General features: G+C 37.9%; 1 pseudogene; it reads right to left on the reverse strand.

The window, feature by feature from the left end:
• Positions 1 to 16750: 16750 nt before the first annotated feature.
• Positions 16751 to 18134, reverse strand: LOC141688905 (cytochrome P450 CYP82H23-like; annotated as a pseudogene).
• Between the last annotated feature and the right edge of the window lie 2281 nt (positions 18135 to 20415).

Raw genomic sequence — 20415 nt, forward strand, 5'->3', positions numbered from 1 at the left:
AAGACAATTATTACCACTAGAAGGTGAAAATGCATCTATATCTTCTTTCTCAAGATGAGGCCTACGTGGATTGCATAGAGAGAGGACCTCATGTACCAATGAGAGCTACAACTGGAAATGAACCATCTGTTCCCAAGCCTAGGCATGAATGGTCGGAAAAGAAGGCCATGAATATATTATTCAATGGAGTTGATAGTGATATGTTTGATAACATCATTAACTGCAAAACAACCAAGGAGGTTTGGGACACTATCCAGATTATTTGTGATGGTACTGAGCAAGTAAGGGAGAATAAGGTGCAGCTACTAATTCAGCAATATGAGCACTTCCATTGTAAAGATAGTGAGTCTCTCACTGATATCTTTAGTAGGTTTCAAAAACTACTAAATGCTCTGAAGTTGTATGGAAGAGTCTATCAGATAAAAGATTCTAACATCAAGTTCCTTAGATCTCTTCCAAAGGAGTGGAAACCAATGACTGTCACATTGAGAAATTATCAGGATTACAAGGAGTTTACCTTGGAGAGAATGTATGGCATCCTGAAGACTTATGAGCTTGAAATAGAGCAAGATGAGAGGATGGAGAAAGGAAGGAAGAAAGGAGGGTCCATAGCACTGGTTGCTGAGTTAGAGAAAAAGAAAGAGATGAAGGTAGAAGCTGTTGAGTCTACTTCAAAGGTCTGTGAGAACAAGGGAAAAGGGCTGGTAGCTGAAAATGAAGATCATTTGAGCCAATATGACATGGATGATATTGATGAGCATTTAGCATTCCTTTCTAGAAGATTGGCCAAGCTCAAGTTCAAAAAGAACTTTGGAGCAGCCAAGCCAAGTAGAAACATGGTGGATAAATCCAAATTCAAATGTTTCAAATGTGGCTTGGCAGGGCATTTTGCCAGTGAGTGTAGAAAGTCATATTCCAGCAAAAAGAAGTTTGAGCCTATTGATTACAAATAGAAATATTTTGAGTTGCTCAAGCAAAAGGAAAGGGCTTTCATTACACAGGAAAATGACTGGGCAGCTGATGGATTGGATGAAGATGAGGATGTAAGCTATGTCAATCTAGCCCTGATGGCCAAGTATGATGAAACAGAAACAAGTTCTTCAAGTAATCGGGTAATCACCACTTACCTAGCACATTTATCTAAAGTTGAGTGTAATGATGCAATCAATGACATGTCTACAGAATTATATCACTTGCGTGTTACACTTAAGTCCCTCACTAAGGAAAATGCTAAAATTAAAGAAAACAATATGTTTTTAAGTGAGAGGAATAATGTGCTAGAGTCTCAGTTTATTGAATTTGAAACATTGAGAATTGAGTGTAAGATTGCTAAGGATGAATTAACTGAGTCCTTGAAGAAAGAAAAGATTTTAAAGAAGCAGCTTGAACGAGAACAGGAAGTGATTAAAGCATGGAAATCATCCAGAGATGTCCATGCTCAAATCACTAAAGTTCAAGGTATTGAGTCCTTTTATGATGCAGCCTGGAAAAAGAGTAAGGAGAAGTTGGAATCCAATTTGGTTGAAGGATTGCTAACAGATGTGGACTCGACGGATGATGAGTATCATCCGTCGGATAATTAAAAGGATTATCCGTCGAGTGACAAAGAGCCACATCCGTCGGCTGTGAGCAAACCTGTGAGCAAAGCCAAGCTTGCCAAGTTGAATGAAAAATATGGACCAGTTTCTAAAAACCGTTGTTTCAGGAGAATCAAGTCAAGTGAAGAAGGAAAAGAAAGTGATTGGTCATCTATCCATCAAGCAATTGAATGACAGACTAGAAAAGATTGAGGTTAAAACAGAAACTAAAAAGAAAAACAATAGAAATGGGAAAGTAGGGATTAACAAACATAACAACTACACACCTGATAAATATGCTCCTAGAAAAATATGTGTTAAGTGTGGTAGAGTTAATCATTTATCTGTTAACTGCAAACTTGCCATGCCTACTCCTATATCTGTACCCTCTTTTTTTCCCAACATGAATGCCATGCCTTCTATGCCTATAAATACTATGACTGCTCAGAATATGAATGCACAATTTGTTAATATGCCATTTGCACCTAATCCTTATTATGCTGTATTTAGTATGCCACAAATGCCATTTAGCATGCCTTACTGGAATAATATATTTACAAAGAGCATGCTTTTTCCTGCTAATCAAAATGTGCATGAAAAGTCTTTTAATGACTGGTTTCAAAGGTCCAACTCAAGTGACTAAGGATGAATCAGAAATTCCCAAGTCAAATGAGATCAAACCTAAGAAACCAAAGAAGAAAGCTAACAAGACAGGACCCAAGGAAACTTGGGTACCAAAATCAACTTGATCTGGTTTTGATGTGTGCAGGGAAACAGAAAGAATCTTTGGCACCTGGATAATGGTTGTTCAAGACACATGACTGAAGATTCTACCCTGCTCACAGAGTTCAAGGAGAGAGTTGGCCATAGTATTACTTTTGGAGATGACAGCAAGGGTTATACTGTGGGATATGGCTTGATTTTAAAAGATAATGTTATCATTGAGGAAGTTGCCTTAATGGGTGGTCTCAAGTACAACTTGTTGAGTATCAGCCAACTTTGTGATAAGGGCAATTCAGTAACCTTCAATTCAGAAGCCTGTGTTGTGACAAACAAAAGAAGCAACAAAGTGGTTCTCATTGGAGTGAGAAAAAGAAACGTGTATCTAGCTGACTTCAACTCATCTAATGCAGAATCTGTCACTTGTCTTCTCAGTAAAGCAAGTCAAGATGAAAGTTGGTTATGGCACAAGAAGCTGTCCCATCTAAACTTCAAGACCATGAATGAGCTCGTCAAGAAAGAGCTGGTTAGAGGCATTCCTCAAGTGGAGTTTTATAAGGATGGATTGTGTGATACCTGTCAAAAGGGAAAGCAGATTAAAGCATCATTCAAAAAGAAGCTTGATTCAATAATTGAAGAACCTTTGCAATTGCTACACATGGATTTGTTTGGACCAGTCAATGTGTTGTCCATTTCAAGGAAAAGATTTTGCCTAGTAATTGTAGATGATTTCTAAAAGTTCTCTTGGACATATTTCCTAAAGTCTAAAGATGAGGCTAGTGAAATCATCATCAATCACATAAGGCAAGTCAACAATTATCCTGATTTAAAAGTAAGGAGAATCAGGAGTGACAATGGAACTGAGTTCAAGAATTCTGTGATGAGATCATTTTGTGAAGATAATGGGATAATGCATGAGTTTTCTGCAGCAAGAACTCCACAACAAAATGGAGTAGTGGAAAGAAAGAACAGATCTCTTATTGAAGCTACAAGAACAATGCTTGAAGAAGCAAAGTTACCAACATATTTTTGGGCTGAAGTTGTGAATACTGCCTGCTACACTCAGATTATTTATTTGATTAATCAAGCAAAGTGTGTGACACCCTACCAATTGTTCAAGAACAAGAAACCAACTCTGAATTTTCTTCATGTCTTTGGCTGAAATGTTTTATCTTGAGGAATCAAACTGATCAACATGGGAAGTTTGATGCTAAAGTAGATGAAGGAATTTTTGTTGGATATGCTGTGGGAAAAGCATATAGAGTCTACAATCTTAGAACCAAAATTGTTATGGAATCAATACATGTTATGTTTGATGATAAAAAGATTGAAGGACTGCAAGATGAAGATTCTCATGAAAGCCTCAAGTTTGATAATGTGGAGATGGTTAGTGATGACAGTGATGATGAAAGTGATCAAGAAACAGTGAATAAGGATAATGCAGAAAAATCTACAACTAATGAAGCATAAAATTCAATATCTGTCGAGTTGCAAAATGCTTCATCCGTCGAGAGACAATCTGCCTTATCCGTCGGGAGACAATCAGCTTCATCCGTCGGAACACAAAGTGCACCATCCGTCGGGTCTTTAAGAGAAGCTGGAAGTCAGAATAGATCACTTACAGAAAGCTCCCCTTTCTCAAATCAAAGATTCACAAACTCAGGGGGAGTTTCCAATAATCAAAACTCAGTCACACATCAAGACAACAATGAGGCCTCCTCATCTAGAACTAATCTACCTCAACAAAGAAAATGGACTAAAGATCACCCTTTTGAGCTCATCATTGGTGATGCATCTTCTAGAGTTTAAACAAGGAGAGCAAATCAAGAAGAATGTCTATATAGCAGCTTCCTATCTAAGGAAGAACCAAAGAAGGTAGAAGAAGCTTTGTTGGATCCTGATTGGATTTTAGCATGTAGGAGGAGCTAAACCAATTTGAAAGGAATAAGGTATGGAAGCTGGTACCCAATCCCAAAGGAAAGAATCCAATTGACACCAAATGGGTATTCAGAAACAAGATGGATGAAAATGGCATAGTAGTCAGGAACAAAGCTAGATTGGTTGCTAAGGGCTATTGTCAACAAGAAGGAATAGATATTAATGAAACTTTTGCTCCTGTTGCAAGACTTGAAGCCATCAGAATTTTCTTAGCCTATACAGCTCATGCCAATTTCAAGGTCTATCAAATGGATGTCAAAAGTGCTTTTCTGAATGAAGATTTGGAGGAGGAAGTCTATGTTAGTCAGCCTCCTGATTTTGAAGATCCAAATTTCCCAAATCATGTCTACTATCTTTTGAAAGCACTTTATGGACTGAAGCAAGCACCTAAAGCCTGGTATGACACTTTATCAAAGTTTCTTTTGGAAAACCACTTCACAAGAGGTACTGTTGATAAAACTTTATACTTTAGAAATGTTAATGGCTCTAGTATACTTGTTCAAATTTATGTAGATGATATTATTTTTGGCTCTACAGATGAAAAACTTTGCAAAAAGTTTGCCAAATTGATGCAAAGTAAGTATGAAATGAGCATGATGGGAGAACTAACTTACTTTCTTGGTTTGCAAGTTAAGCAAGTTAGTGATGGAATATTCATTAGTCAAACTAAATACATTCATGATCTTTTGAAGAAGTTTGATCTAATGGATTGCACATCTGCAAAAACTCACATGACCACTGCAACTAAGCTTGAATTAAACACTACTGAAAAGTCTGTGGATATTTCACGCTATAGGGGAATGGTTGGCTCACTTCTGTACTTAACAGCTAGTAGGCCATATATAATGTTTGCTATTTGTCTTTGTGCTAGATTTCAAGCTGATCCTAGAGAATCTCACTTAGTAGCTATTAAGAGAATTTTCAGATATCTCAAAGGAACACCAAAACTTGGCATTTGGTACCCTAGAGATTCTGGTTTTGATCTAACTGGTTATTCAGATGCAGATTATGCAGGTTGTAGAATAGACAAAAAAAGTACAACAAGAACCTGTCAATTTTTAGGGAACAAGCTTGTGTCTTGGTTCAGTAAAAAGCAAAATCCAGTTTCCACTTCTACAGCTGAAGCTGAATATATTACTGCTGGTAGTTGCTGTGCACATATTTTATGGATGAAAAACCAATTATTGGACTATGGTCTACAAGTGGAAAGAATTCCCATTTTTTGTGATAACACAAGTGCAATTGCCATCACTGAAAATCCAGTGCAGCATTCAAGAACAAAGCACATAGATATCAAGTACCACTTCATAAGGGATAATATGATGAATGGTAACGTGGAACTTCATTTTGTTCCAAGTGAAAAGCAGCTTGTAGATATATTTACCAAGCCACGTGATGAATCCACCTTTTCAAGGTTGGTAAGTAAGTTAGGTATGCTTAATTATTCTTGAATCATTTCAGATATTTTGCAAGTTATTATGCAGCCAAAAACTTAATTGATTTTTCTGCTTTAGATGAAATTTTGGCTAAGTCAAAATTTACATCCCGACGGATGCTCATTATCCATCAAGTTTGATCATCCGTCGGAATATTAATTTTTAATAAAAATCAATTATGTTTCTGGAATATTTTATAACTCGACGGATAACTGATTTATCCTCATCCGTCGAATTACCTCAATCCTAGTCGTTAAAACTCTGAACATTATCCATCGAGTATACTTATAGTTTGTAAGCATGACACAACGGATAAGTGACAGAATTTTTACAGTTTTATTTTTTAAATGGCTATTTTGGGCAATTTTTATTGATCACTTTATTTTACTTTATTATTTTTGTCAGTTTATTTCTTAGATAGTAAAAAAGCTGCATTCATTTTCATTCTATTCTTTTATCATTCTCAATATTCAATTGCTCTAACTTCTTTCTTCCTCAAAAGCAATCACTCTCTCTGCAATTTCAATCTCTAACAATGGCACCAGTCGTCAAAATTATGTCTCAAACTAGGTACATCTATTAAAAGAACAACTTCACAGCTCTAGTGAATAAGGAAATTCAACATTCTGGAAGTTACCACAAAATGATGGATTTTGTGAAAGGCTGTAAACTCAACTATGCTATGCTAGAACCTTCCACCATCTACTGTGAGGTTGTAGAGGAGATATGGACAACTGCAGTGTACAACTCAACTGATAAAACCATCACATTCACTCTTAAAGGTAAGCAGTTTTACATTAATAGTGATATTGTCAAAGCATGCTTTAGAACTCCTAATAATACTGTTACTGCTCCACACACAGACACTGACATAGTTTATATGCTAAAGTCCATGGGCAATGCACTTTCCACTTTTAAGTTAAGTGAAATTAGGAGGTTAGGACTTAGAAAGGAATGGAGATTTCTGTGTGATGTGGTAACTAAAGTATTTTCTGGTAAAATTAGTAACTTTGATTCTATTAACATATCTATGCTTTACATGCTAGTTACTGATAAGTATTTCAATTTCAGTGACATTGTTCTATTTGAGTTAGGCTTTAAGTTAGGAGAACTCAATAAGAGAGGTAAAAGTGTCTATTATGCTAGATTTTTCATGATGCTTGCTAACTATCTCATTGAGAACATTGTGATTGAGAACCCAACCAAAAAGCTGAATTGTTGGGTTCAAGAAAGAAGAATAATTGCAGATCTTAATAGAGCATACCACCACAAAGAGGTGCCCCTCTTCTATTTTTCAGTAATGGAGGGACCTCAGGTAAGCGAGGTAATTTCTAATGTCTCTACTCTTCCAACCTCACACATTTCTTTGCCTTCAAATATAACAATGGCATCTGTGTCAATGACCAAACAGATGCCTACCCAAGCTACTAAATCATAAACTTCTAAATCCAAATCTAAGAAAGCCCCCTCTGGTTTCTTTCAAAAGAAACCAGTTGCAAAATCTACTAAACAAAAAGAGGGGAGTGTGAAGGTGGGTGAGAAAGGTGAGGGATAGGGTGAAAATCAAAGAAACCCTAAGGATAAGGCTGGAGAGAAGAGTGTACCCAAACCTAGCCATACCACAGTTTCCCAACAAACTGTGGTTGTTAATAAGGAAATAAGCTCATTACTAGTTTCATCCTCCCAAAAGGATGTCACAATTGAAACAAGCTCCCAACCAGGAGCACATGCCAAAAGGTGTAGGGACACTAGCTCACCACAAACTTATGCTAGAAAGAAAAGATCAAAAACCCTTGGGGATGCACATGGCACACACACAGTGCAAACTGGTGCTAAAGACCCAGTCACTGCACCATCTCAAAGTCAGATTGATGTGGCTCCAATAAATATGGAGTCACAGCCAAAATCTCTCATAATTGAAGCACCTGATACACCAAATTATCCCATACACTCACTAGATGTTGACATGATAAATACATCACTTCCAAATTCTCCATCTTTAACTCTCTTGGAGAAGCCAAAAATCCAAGCAAGTGAGCATCATCTTTTAGATGATTTGTTGGCTCACTTGCCATTTCTTTCTGAGACTGTTGAAACTTCTGTGCCTAAATTATCATTAACCAGCACAGAGTCTACAATAGTCTCCACTTCAAACTCATTTATTTCTTCCATCCCGAAGGATATTCATCATCCGTCGAGTAGTGATTGTATCCCGACGGATAAGCCTAACAGCAGTCATCCGTCGGATAGCCAAACTACTATCCCGATGGATATTCCTCATCCGTCGGGTGTCTCTGCACAACTTAAAATTTCTTCAATTATCACAAGTGCAGAAGACTTAGTAGTAATACAATCACTCTTAGGACTTAGGAAAGGGATTGAATTGAGTGAGAGTCTAGTTTGCTCCCAGGAAAAAGGGGAGAAAAAGAGTGAACAAATGCAGTCCATTTCTTCAGGACTGGAAAAAGTGAGTGAGAGGAGTCCCACCTTAGATGGTGAAGGTGAGGGTGTGAGGGTGGGGAGCCAAGGGGAGCCCTTGATGCAAAAAGAGAGAGAAATTGAGAGAAATACAGGTACAGGAGATATAAGGATAGACATCATTGCTAGTGAGTCAATGAATGCCAATGATGCAGACATAGAGAAACTATCTCAGCAAAATCAAGTTGTTATAAGTTCCATCTCTTTGGATGCTGAGGCATTTGCTCATCCTATTCTAGCATATCAAATTTTGGCTGGACAGGGCAATGAAAATGCAGAAAAAATGCTGAATTTGGTGCACACCACCCAGTCAATGCAAAGAGCTAAGGATGCCATCACATCTATGCCACCTAGAGCTGATGATGATGTTGACTATGGGACTGGGGAATCTGCTGATTTCTTTGGAGATGATGGTAAAAATGAGGAGCTCATGTACATATGGGGAGAAGCAGGCACCAGCTCTAGATCTGCCTTCCTTCATGGGCATTCTCCGAGGACTGTGATCTTCAACATTTCAAGGTCACTCTCATTCATCAAATCCAGGAAATACATAATGCTATTCAATCTACCACAGATGCAGGCACCAGACAGCTCTTACAGGCACATCTAAATTATCTGCAACTGTATCAAATCCAAGGCCTCCAACACAACCAGGATATCACTTCTATCAAGACAGAGATCAATCAAGTAAAGAAGGATATTTCTGAAAGATTAGATGCCAAACTTCCAGAAGCCACAATGCTAGATATTAAAAGACAGCTTAGGAAGAACACTGATCTTGCAACCAAGGTGGATTCCTGGGATAAAAGAATGACTGCTATAGAAGCCTCTCTAACAGCTATACATCTACATCAAGCACAACAAACAGACTTGCTTCAGAAGCTAGTGGCAGCTCAAACCTCTTCTTCTACTCAACTTGCTGATAACAAAAAGGGGGAGAAAGAGAGTGCTATTGTCCTATTCAGTCAAGAGGGGTCAGGAGTGAGGGGGAGCAGAAAGTGCTAAACATCCAAGTCAACAAAGTGATTGTGCCAACAATTGCTTTCACAAAGCCACCAGTCATGGACAGTATTGACATCATAAATCTGGCAGCAGCAAAGCTAAACACAGATGACAAAATGCTAAAGATTGGTGTAGCAGCAGCTGAGAAGGAGTTGAAAGAAAAATGGAGAAAAATAGATGCAGAAATTCAAAAAAAGTTTGGGCCAATTCAGAAGCCAGATAAAACAGTCATTCATCACTCTAAAGTCAAGAACATTTTTGTGAATGAAATGAGTATGAATTATCTAGAAAAAGGCCAAACATCTTGCATCAAATCTCCAAAAGCAGATTTCATCATGAAGCCTAAAAGAAACTATTCAAAGTTTTCAGACAAGAATCCTATGGATACTGTGTATGAGATAACTAGTCCAGATAAGAAGAAGCTATTGGCTAGGTCAATTGCCTTCTACAAAGATCCAGCTGATTCAGCACTCAAAAAAAGATTAGCCAAGATTTATAGAAATGGTAAGGAAATTTGTGTGGTGGATGGACACCCCATATTTGTGGAAGCTAAGAAGGAAGAGAAAGAAAGAATCAGGCAAGAAAAGAAGCAAGCTGCTCTGGATGCTAAAAAGCTTAAACAAAAGAAGAAGCAAGCTGCTATCTTGGCCAAGCTTCAAGCTGTAAAAATCACAACAAAAATTCATGAACAACGAACTGTAATTGCTGAACCTAAGGATCAAAAAGTTCAAGAAGAACCACAACAGAAGAGAAGATTCAGATACAAGCTCCATTCCAAGAGAAAATTGGACTTTAATGATGAAGAAATGGAAGACAATATTCCTAAAAGTCCACAACTACAACTCAAGCATCAAAACCCTCAGTGGTATTTGAATAATTCAAGGTGGTGGATCCAACTAGGAATATAAATGGTGAGCCCATAATTCCTAAGGATGAGCCAGTGGACTGGGATAGTTTGCCCATCCCTGAGCTAAACTTTTCTATCTTCAAGGCAAAGAAGACAAAGACAAGAGCTAGCAAGAAAGTGAATCCAGTGATTCTCAAATCCAAGGCCCTAGTCAAATCTAAATCCATAGTCAATAAAGGAGGCATGTTGTACATCTGTGACATCAAAGAGTTTTCTGACATCAACCTCTACTTAGATGAACTGGAAGAAGTTATAGGAATTGATGCTCATAGACATCTCCCTGAAAGACTGGTATTCAAATACAAGGGAGGAAAAGAGATCATATGGCCACTTCACAGGATTCTTCTAGAAAGCCAATCTGTGCTAATAAAGATCTACTCATCTTTCAAGAAGAACTTTGGATACAATGTGACTGCTAGAAGATTAGTTCTAAAGAAGATTGAGGAGCTGAGGAGTAATAGAGCCAAAGATGCATTCCCAAAAACTCTATATATTCCCTTCACATGAAAGAGAGTGCATTTGAGGCCTTATTGGTTGATGAAATTCATGGATAAAAAGGGAGTTAGAAGTTTTTTCAGACTGGAGGACCAATTGAGATCTCTAGCAATGAGACTCTATTGGAAATGCAAGGAATGCTAGATCTCTCAGAAGCTGATGAACTTGAATTCCACAGACAACTCCAAAACCAGATAGAAGAAAATAACAGGAGGCTTGGGAATAAACCTAGACAATCAAGGAAATAGACTTATCTGCTCAAACTAGAGGAGCACCTTGATAATGATTATAAGCTATTCTTTGTATATTTTGCACTGTTCAATTTTCAGTAAATATTGCAGCACTTATCAGTTTTATCTACTATTTCCAATTTGTATTCTTAGAATATTTTGTTATCATCAAGTTTCTCTTAATTTATGGCTACAATTCTAGTAGACATAAATTGGGGGAGATTATTAGAAATATGTTGTGAACTTGATGATAAATCATACAAAACACATTAGTATATTTAACTTAGTGAATTTTGTAGCACTCGACGGATGATCAAATATAGTCCCAACGGATGACTCAAATATAGTCCCGATGGATGATGATTTGATATCCATCGAGTGAGTAGCTTATGTAATAACAAGTTTTGTAGCACATTTCTGCAAACAACTTTGTGTAGATTCTGTAGTAGCATATGAGTCATGTTGACTACTAGTAGATATGCAGAATAGGTTGATTAATTGTATATATGAGATGTCTTGTAATTCTGCACAAATGAAATGGAGTCAAGTGTCAAATAGCTACCCGACGGATGATCAACAAGCTACCCGACGGATAACAAGCATGTACCCGACGAATGATCAATTCAAATATCTGTTGACAGTGACAACACAGTCACATGCGTTGGGTGTTTGCAAAAGGAATGTGGCAACCTGTTTAGCAGGAAATTGAGAACAAAGAAGCATTACCATTTCCATGCTATTATGAAGATATTCAAAGATGCTGGAATAGAGTAATGAAGCAGCATGGAGTTAGACTTGATAGGTTTTGTTTTATTATCTTGTCTTATTATCATGTAAACTTGGTTATATATAAACCAAGTGTAGCAAGTAGAACAACAACAACAACAACTACTACTATCAAACTAAGCAAACACATTTAGAAGAGAGATGGAAAAAGCTGTAACTGTTAAGAATTTCTCTGTAGTTTGTTTGTTCACTTATAAAGCAGTTGTGAGCCAATTTGAGCTTCACAGAGTTCTCAAATCGATATATATATATATATATATATATATCCGGTGGATACATTCAAATCCACCAGAAAGTTTTAAAGACTTGTATTTTTATTACTTTGTGTTTGATTTACTTAATTCCTTATTCCGCACTTTGCAAATTAAAACACTTATATATATATATTGAGTTAGAACATTTTTATAAATCTTGAAAAGAAGCTAGAATTACATTCAACCCCCCTTCTGTAATTCTTGTTGTATTGTTAGGGAATAACATGCCACTTATAAACTACTTGATAAAAGCTTGGCTCAAGTCCTTAAAGGATCCAACAAAATTCGGGGGTAGACGGTTATACAATCTTTGAGCCATACCCGATAGGGTTTGAGGAAAGGCCCGACACTTAATTGTGTCGTTCACGGGCTGTAGCAACAGGGCGTTAGAGAACGTCCTGAGATGATTAGCAAGGTCGCCAGTACCATTGTATGCTTTGATGGTGGGCATCTTGAACTTTCTTGAGATGCTGGAATTCATTATCTCATTAGTGAATGGTGGGTTTGGATCATCAGGATCTCATAGGGGTATAAGATCACTTGGATCAACCCTTGGGGCAACAACTCTTCTTATATGGGACCATCTAGGTCTATGATTGGAGGAAGATCTCTCCGCCTCAGAGCAAATGGGGGTCTTGGGGTCAGGTGCATCTCCAGGTCACGCTTCAACATTTGGATCTCAGCTTCGTGAGCCCTGATCCTCTCCTGGACATCTTGGGGATTCGTCCCTTGAGTGCTCCTAGGGCGCTGGTCAGTACTAGGCATCGGCTCTTTACCAGCACGCCTCCTTATCGAAACAACATCGCCATCTGATGATTCCGAGTCTCTATCATTATACGGTCCAGAGAATTCTTGATCCTACGGAATAGGAGCCAAGCCACGTATGTATTGGGGTATCCACCCTTGTGTTTCACTCCTATAAGAGGTCCACTTCCTCCATCTTCGGGGTATAAAGGCATCCCGTAAGGGGGTTAGTGGTCACGATGGTCGAGTACTCATACCCGACCGGTTGAGAGTTCACAGGTGCATGTAGCTGCTGAAATTGGGGATTCGTCCCTTGAGGATCCGGGGGGATTCGTCCCTTGTGGCTGAGCCTCAGTTGCCCCTACCAGGGTTCCTCCTTGGGTGGAGGCATAGGTTGAGTGCGGTGGTACTTCCACCACTGATGCGACTGTTCGCGATGGGACATGAGTGTCTATTCCACTATTATTTCTGCTCCGTGTATTCACCATGGTTGTTTTAGTCTTCCCACATATGGCGCCAAATATTGTGGAATAAAATCTAAAGTACGTTAGTATTTAATGCTGGGGTTTGTGAGCTTCGAGCTTTAATGGCTACTCTTGCGTTCGGGACTATCTGTCCTTGCAAGATGCCTACGTATCTCTGTGTGGTAGAGAATCAAGCCAAAAACGTAGTTCTAGGTTGAGGGGTAGAGCTCTTTATATAGAGGTGAGTCTAGGGTTAGACTTATGTAGGGAGACTTGGTGGACAAGTCTCCAACTTAGATGGTAATTACGAGTCCTATAAGGGAAGGAACTCCAGAACCTTTTGTATAGGACTTTGAGTCTATTTAGGACATATGTCTCTGCTCTTCCAGCCGTATTGGGCCTAGTCCGTAAAAATCTTATGTTCGTGGACCTTGACGACCTCTGCTGGTGGGCCTTGTCTACATGGCCCGTCTTGAGTCTGCTACGAGCTTGGACCAGACAGGTCTATACTGGACTTTAGACAAAAAGCCCAAGTGTAATTAATGTGACATTTAATGTGTCTTTAAGATGTATTTTCTATACATATCAATTAAATAAAGGTCTCTGTTGCTTAAAAACCTACTTGTACTACAATACAGAGAACACACACATTATTTTGTAAATTCGTAGATAGGAGTGAATATTTCCCAGTTCAGAACCGAGAACCGAACTGAATCGATCAAAAATTAAGATTTTGGTTTGGTTCTTAACTAATTCGGGTCCGGTTCGGTTCTTGTGTTCCTAGAAATTTCGGTCCTCGGTTCGGTTCTTAACATACTAGAACTGTAAGAATCGAACCGTATATAAATAAATAAATACAAATATATATAAATATATGTATATATATATATTCCGTATTATGTTTTTTATTTATAATATTTTAATAAATTTTAAGAAAAATATGATTTTTATTGTATTACTCCTTTTTTAAATTTATATGGAGTTTTGAATATTTTTTCTTCTTAAATATTAGAAAGTAATCGAATTCAAGATGATACACCACTAATGAAAATTTTCTTTTACTAAGTTAGCCTTAATAAATAATCAAAACTAGTCAAAATTTAAAAAGTTAGGATATAAAATAATATGCAAAATTAATAAATATGAAATAAAATGTAAATTCGGTTCTTTCGGTTCGGAACCAAACCGAAATTTACGGTTTAGTTCCGGTTCGGTTCCTGCATTTAAACGGGTCCGGTTCAATTCTTGAAATAATTTTATTTCGGTTCTTGGTTCTTTCAGTTCCGGTTCTGACCCGTTATTCACCCCTATTCGTAGAAGCAGAGAACATGTATGACCATTGTGATGATTCGATGTCATGGGATGGACTTGCGTGTCCTCCTCTCGAAGACCGTGCCTTCAATTTCGACACGAGTTTGACACCAGATGACATTATGCTTGATAATATATTGCTCGAACTAGAAGAAGATGATGACGAAGACATTGTGACAAAGTATTTTAAAGAAGATGAACAACTTGACAAGATGGTTGTTGCATGTATGACGAATCCTCCCGCACCATTGTCGCATGATCTCTTGGATTTATTTCCTGCAAGCTTTAACTCTGGTCAAATTTCTAGGAGAGATGATAGGAAGGATGATGTTCATGCTTCTTATGGAAAAGGGAAAGAATTACCGACCTTAAGATCAGTGCTCCAAGTTGAGGTGCACAACAAGGCCAATTATGCTTGTCCATCAAAACAGCTGTTAGAGGAGCGGGGGAAGCGGGATCATAATAAGCAAGTTGTTGCGTTGGATCACAAGAGGAAAGTGATAGGGTATAAGCATCTCGGCTAGTGTCCTACCTTGCTCTAGGGGAGCCGAGACCCCTTTCAATCCAGGATGAGCCAAGCCCGCATTCATAGTCGGGTTCACACCCGGCCCAGGAACAAGCTACCAGGATGATCCACGCTCACAGTCATAGTCCGGTTCAGTCCAGGCCCTGGAGCGAGATGGCCTCCTAGAAACGGGGTGAGCTGCGCTCAGGAGATGTGTCAGGTCCATCCCAACCCAGACACGAGCCAACCCCAAAGCCCACCAAGGAGGAGCACGTGAGGTACGAACCTAGACGCGTGACATTGACAGCTATCAACAACCAACAATTTAGACAAGCATGACACACGTTAGTACCCCTTTGGTGCATTTTAAGGTGGTCCTTACCTAGACACGTGTATGAAATCTATCCAGCCAGATGTCCTCCGCCTCCAGCAACGAACGGGCCTTATCAAAAGGTAGCAACCCCTAAACCCTATCCTTGGGACTATAGATACCCAAAGGGGAGGTATTTAGGGGTTACGCTATCTTACACACAAATATACACACACAGTCACCATGCATTCTTATCTACCTTCATCTTCCCAAAGCGAGTTCTTACTCTCACGCCTAAGGCGTCGCGGGGCTCAAACCTCCCTCCGACGTTATTTTGCAGAAATCCAACGGCAGTTACACCACAGCCACGAGAAGGGTCCAGGCACAGCGTCGGAAGGACCAGGCCGCATACCCGAGTTATCAGAAAGCGGATACTGAGTTTAGAGTGAAGGGCACTCGTCGTTGTGGGAATTATGGAAAAGGAAAGAAGTTGAGTACCGCTATACAAGTATTAAATTTAGATGAAGTAGATGTTAAAGCTTTTCTTGGAAAAATAGAAGAGCTTGTCGAGAAAAAAAAAGAAACGAAAGATCATAGATTGTTCTGATTGCGGACATATGCAGCGAAAGGACATTACAAAGACATATCATATGAATCTATTTTCTTCTGGTAATCTCACAAATCAACTGAAGAATGATGATTATGATTCAAAACTGGAAGCTTCACGGCATATGTTGCATGAGCGTTATCAGCGTGACAAAAAGGTTAAGCAAAAAAGCAGATATAACTCATTGATTTTCAAATACCAATAACGAGGCAGCCAAGGTGCAACAAAAAAACAAAAGGAAAACCATGTTTGAGGCAAAGATTGATGGTGTTGGAGACTCACAAAAGCAACAACAAATTCCCACCGTTTAAAACGTTCCTGTCATATATTAAGTAGGTCACTCCCCTCCCTCATTGGTTTTTGTTCTTTTGGGGTTTTGACGAGGCCCTTATCCTTTTAGAAAATAATGTTTGTATCGTAAAATTGTATTCAAAATGTTGATTTTTTAATGTATTATAATCTTTTATAATAATGATCCATTGTTGATTCTTTGTGGTGTCGCTATGATACATATGTTTCTCATGAATTGTTTGATTAGTTACAGTTAAGAATTAGATAGAAGAGCATGTTACTAAATACCGAGCTTGCCTTAATTGTTTAGGGTTGATATTTTCTTTACTCATGTTTGTAAAACTCAAGCAAGACCTGGTGGATAAGAACTGTTTCCTAAAGTAGATAAAAAGTAAAAACTAATCGATTAGTATTCTTGTGTGTTAGATAGTTTTTAGACCGTCTTCACCTGTTTAGAATTCCTGGTATGCGTAAGAAAGTTCGAGAGACTCTCTTGTGCACATCAACATGTTTCTTGAAAAATCTCTCAGGTTGAAACTCCATGGGGTCTGACCAAATTCTAGGATCATGGTGCAACTTCCAGAGGTTTACAAATAAGTTTGTTCTAGCTGAGATGTGGAAGTCTGCCACTGAACAATCTTTCGTTGCTTCATGAAATGCATTAATTTGTGGAGGTGGATGTAGTCGTGATGTTTATTTGATAGGCTTGCAAGTAAGATAGATTCTTCATACCTGCTTCATTTACTTGTCGATCTCTTTCTACATGCTTGTCAAATTCATTTTGAACTTTTCTTAGCAAATGGCGGTTGTTAAGTAGCAAGGTGACTACCCATGTAAGCGTGACCATTTTTGCATCATAGCCACCTAATAGAAGACTCTGCAGGGAGCAATCAAAAGCACAACCCAATATCTTGGTAAATAAGTTGAATCAACTTGCTCAAAGTGAGATTTTTACATGGAATATGCAATTTTAGTTGGTTGCTAGTTGTGTGAGCACAGATGAAAAAAATCACATTTACAAGTTTAAGTTGAGTTTTAGTGCTTAAAAAAATATTACATTCAGGTGTGATGGATCTTAGACTTACCAGACAAGCTCCCTTGATGGAGGTATCAGTTATCTGAGCAGATGGATCAGATTCCATTACAGACAGCATGACATGCATAAAGTATTGCTCCTGTTCATCAATGCTCGAGAGTTCCCTTTTCTGACGATGCTCCTTCATCTAGCTCTCAAGTATTTGATCTATCACTTTTGCTTTTTTCTTCATTTTTCCATTGTATCCTGTCAATGAATCTATTCAACCAAGTAAAGGAAATGCCTCAGAAATCATAAACAACCCTAACAGATGCATGAAATCATCCAAGGCTCTCTGGAATCATCTCGACTCCTCATTGCTATACACACCAGTACCATAGTAACGCTTCCCTGTAACCATCCTCACTACAAAATTTATATTTAGGTCTTCGAATCTCTCTTTCAGTTCTACAATAGGCATGCTTTCGTCTTGTTTGTTAATCCATAGCCCATAAAGCCCTCTTAAAGAGGTTAACTTCTGATTCCAGAACATGCATAACACGAGCTTATGAAGTCTACGGTTGGATAAAATCTCAACCATCACTAGCTTATGTAAATCATGCCCTTGTGGACCATAAAGAAGGAATCCAGGCATAGCATGATCTATATGGCTAGAGATTTTGGACGGTTGGAGAAGGCTTTGTCTTGCACTGTAAAGCATTCTCTTGCAACTTCCGAGCTACTTACCATATCATTTTCAGAACTCCTAGTTGCAACAAGAAGATTGGTCCAACTTTATCTGCCATGGCTTCGAACAAATGATGTAATCTCTTGTTGGCTCCTAGAAGATGAAGGAATTGTCCATGCCCCAGCAGGTTCCGCGGGAGATGAGTTGTTCTTCTTGCTTCTGGCATAGGTACCGAAGACCCTCCATAAGAAAGTAACAACAAGAATTAGGCCACATAATACTACAAATCGAGGTTGAATGTTGATTCCCATGTCTATTTTATTGTTTTTTATTCTCCAGTTAGAGTTAAACTTTTTCCTCATTAATATGTATCATGTTATTTAGGAACTCTGAGCAAAAAGACTTCCCCTATGACATGACAAACTGTGTCATGAATTATTGCATATTTGTTTACGTCTCAGATTTTCTAACGAACAACAATAGAATTGTCCAAGTTAAATTGTGAAAATACCGAGTCTAAGAGGGTTTAGACTTGATAATAGTCATTGACACTGATATGGCAGCATTTTACATGACCAACTCTGTCGAAATCTTAAGGTGCTGGGATAAACCACTAAAATACTTGGTGGATCATGTACAATTAGCGCAGATAGGTTGACAATTGTATTTTAAACATTACATAAACTAATCATCATTGCTGTAATTATCTGTGCTAATTATACATGATCCATTAAGCATTGATGATTGTTTATGTAGTGTTTAAATTGCAATTTCCAACCTCAGGTGCTTTCCATAGTTTTTTGCTGTCCAGTTTTGACTAATTTTTGCAACAATATTATCCTCCTAATAGTGGGTTAATTGCTTATTTTATTTGTGTTTTCTTTTCAGAAGATTTCAAATAATAGAGATAAGATTTTACTGATTTTCATGGATTACATACAATGCATATCTCAAGATTACAAACAAAGGAATCTAGGTCTGCAATTTGAAAATTCTACATCAGTGATAGTCTGGTATTTTCTGGTATTTGATCAGTACTTTTACAACCCATCGTGCAAAGTTAAAGTTCTAACTCTCCACTCAATTCATGTAAAGTTGCTTCGTGTTGCACTCGTAGTAGATTAACATTAACATTTTTCTTTTGAATTTTATGTTGCATTGCAATTCTCATTTTCTATAGTCGTGTTCCAGTAAACAGTTAAGGACTTGTCCATCATTATCAGATTGATTGGTTTGTTAAATTGTTTACGAATAAAGCGCAATTTCAAAAACTTTCTTCGTTGCATATAAAACATGAAATTAATTAATTTGTCCTGATATCAGTTCCATTAAATTTATAGTTTAGCTGTTACAATAGGAGCTCTTTGTAGTAGCGAGAAAATAGTGGGTCTTGAGAGCATCCATACTATTTTTAAGTATTTCCGGATATGGTTCAACTTTAGGTTCTGACTTGGAGTGTGTAACCTGAAATGGTTACTAGGTTGGAAATTGTTAGTGTTTGAATATCGTCTCAGTAATTGCAAAAACTGATCTTATTGCATAAATCTTTCCAGGAATAAATTCAGCACTGATTTTATGCTGATTACTATCTTTTTCATTTAATTATGCATTTCAGTTTTGCTTTATAGCCTATATAAAGGCCTGATTATATTAGAATTATATATGAAGTTTTCAGCTCATTCTCTTATCTCGTACACCTTACATCTATTTTATCTATGGATCTTGAGAAATCATTCACATCTCTGGCACCACCGGCATTTAATGGTGAAAATTACCAACTCTGGGCAGAAAGAATGGAGGCACATCTATAGGCAAATGATCTCTGGGAAGTTGTTGAAGAAGACTACGAAGTTCCTCAGTTGACGGCCAATCCTACCATAGCTCAGATTAGGAATCAAAAAGAGATGAAATCAAAGATGTCAAGGGCAAGAGGTACATTACTTGCAGCTATCTCTGCAGAAATCTTTACACGGATCATGACAAAAAAACAACATTTGAGATATGGAATTTCCTCAAATCTGAATATGGAGGAGATGCAAGAATTAAAGGAATGCAAGTGCTGAATTTGATCAGAGTATTCGAGATGCAGAAAATGAACGATTCAAAAACAATAAAGGAGTACACGGGTAAACTTCTTAGCGTAGCCAATAAGTTAAGGTTGTTTGACTCTGATTTTTTTGATTCTAGAATAATACAGAAAATACGTGTTACTCTTCCCGAACGGTTTGATGCTACTATTTCATCCTTGGAGAATACTAAAGATCTGTCAACAATCACATTGGCAGAGATAAATAACAGTTTGCAGGCTCAAGAACAGAGAAGATTGAAGAGGGAGGAAGGCTCCATGGAAGGAGCACTTCAAACCCAGTTACATATCAATTGTGGAGAAAAAGATAGAAAGAAGAAATTTCAGAAAAGGTATTTCGATCCACGAGACTCTGCTACAAATGCAAGCAACGGCAAAAGGGAAAGATACAAAGAATATCCTTCATATAAACATTGTGACAAAAAGGTCATCATCCTTTCAAATGTTGGAAAAGACCTGATGTGAAAGGTGAAAAGTGCAATAAAATGGGGCATGATGAAAAAATATGCAAAGGTGAGTACTTTCATAAGGAGAATGCTCACATTGCAAATGAACATGAAGAAGAGCAGTT

The sequence above is a fragment of the Apium graveolens genome, chromosome 10, assembly GCF_009905375.1.
Source record: "Apium graveolens cultivar Ventura chromosome 10, ASM990537v1, whole genome shotgun sequence".
Taxonomy (NCBI): Eukaryota; Viridiplantae; Streptophyta; class Magnoliopsida; order Apiales; family Apiaceae; genus Apium; species Apium graveolens.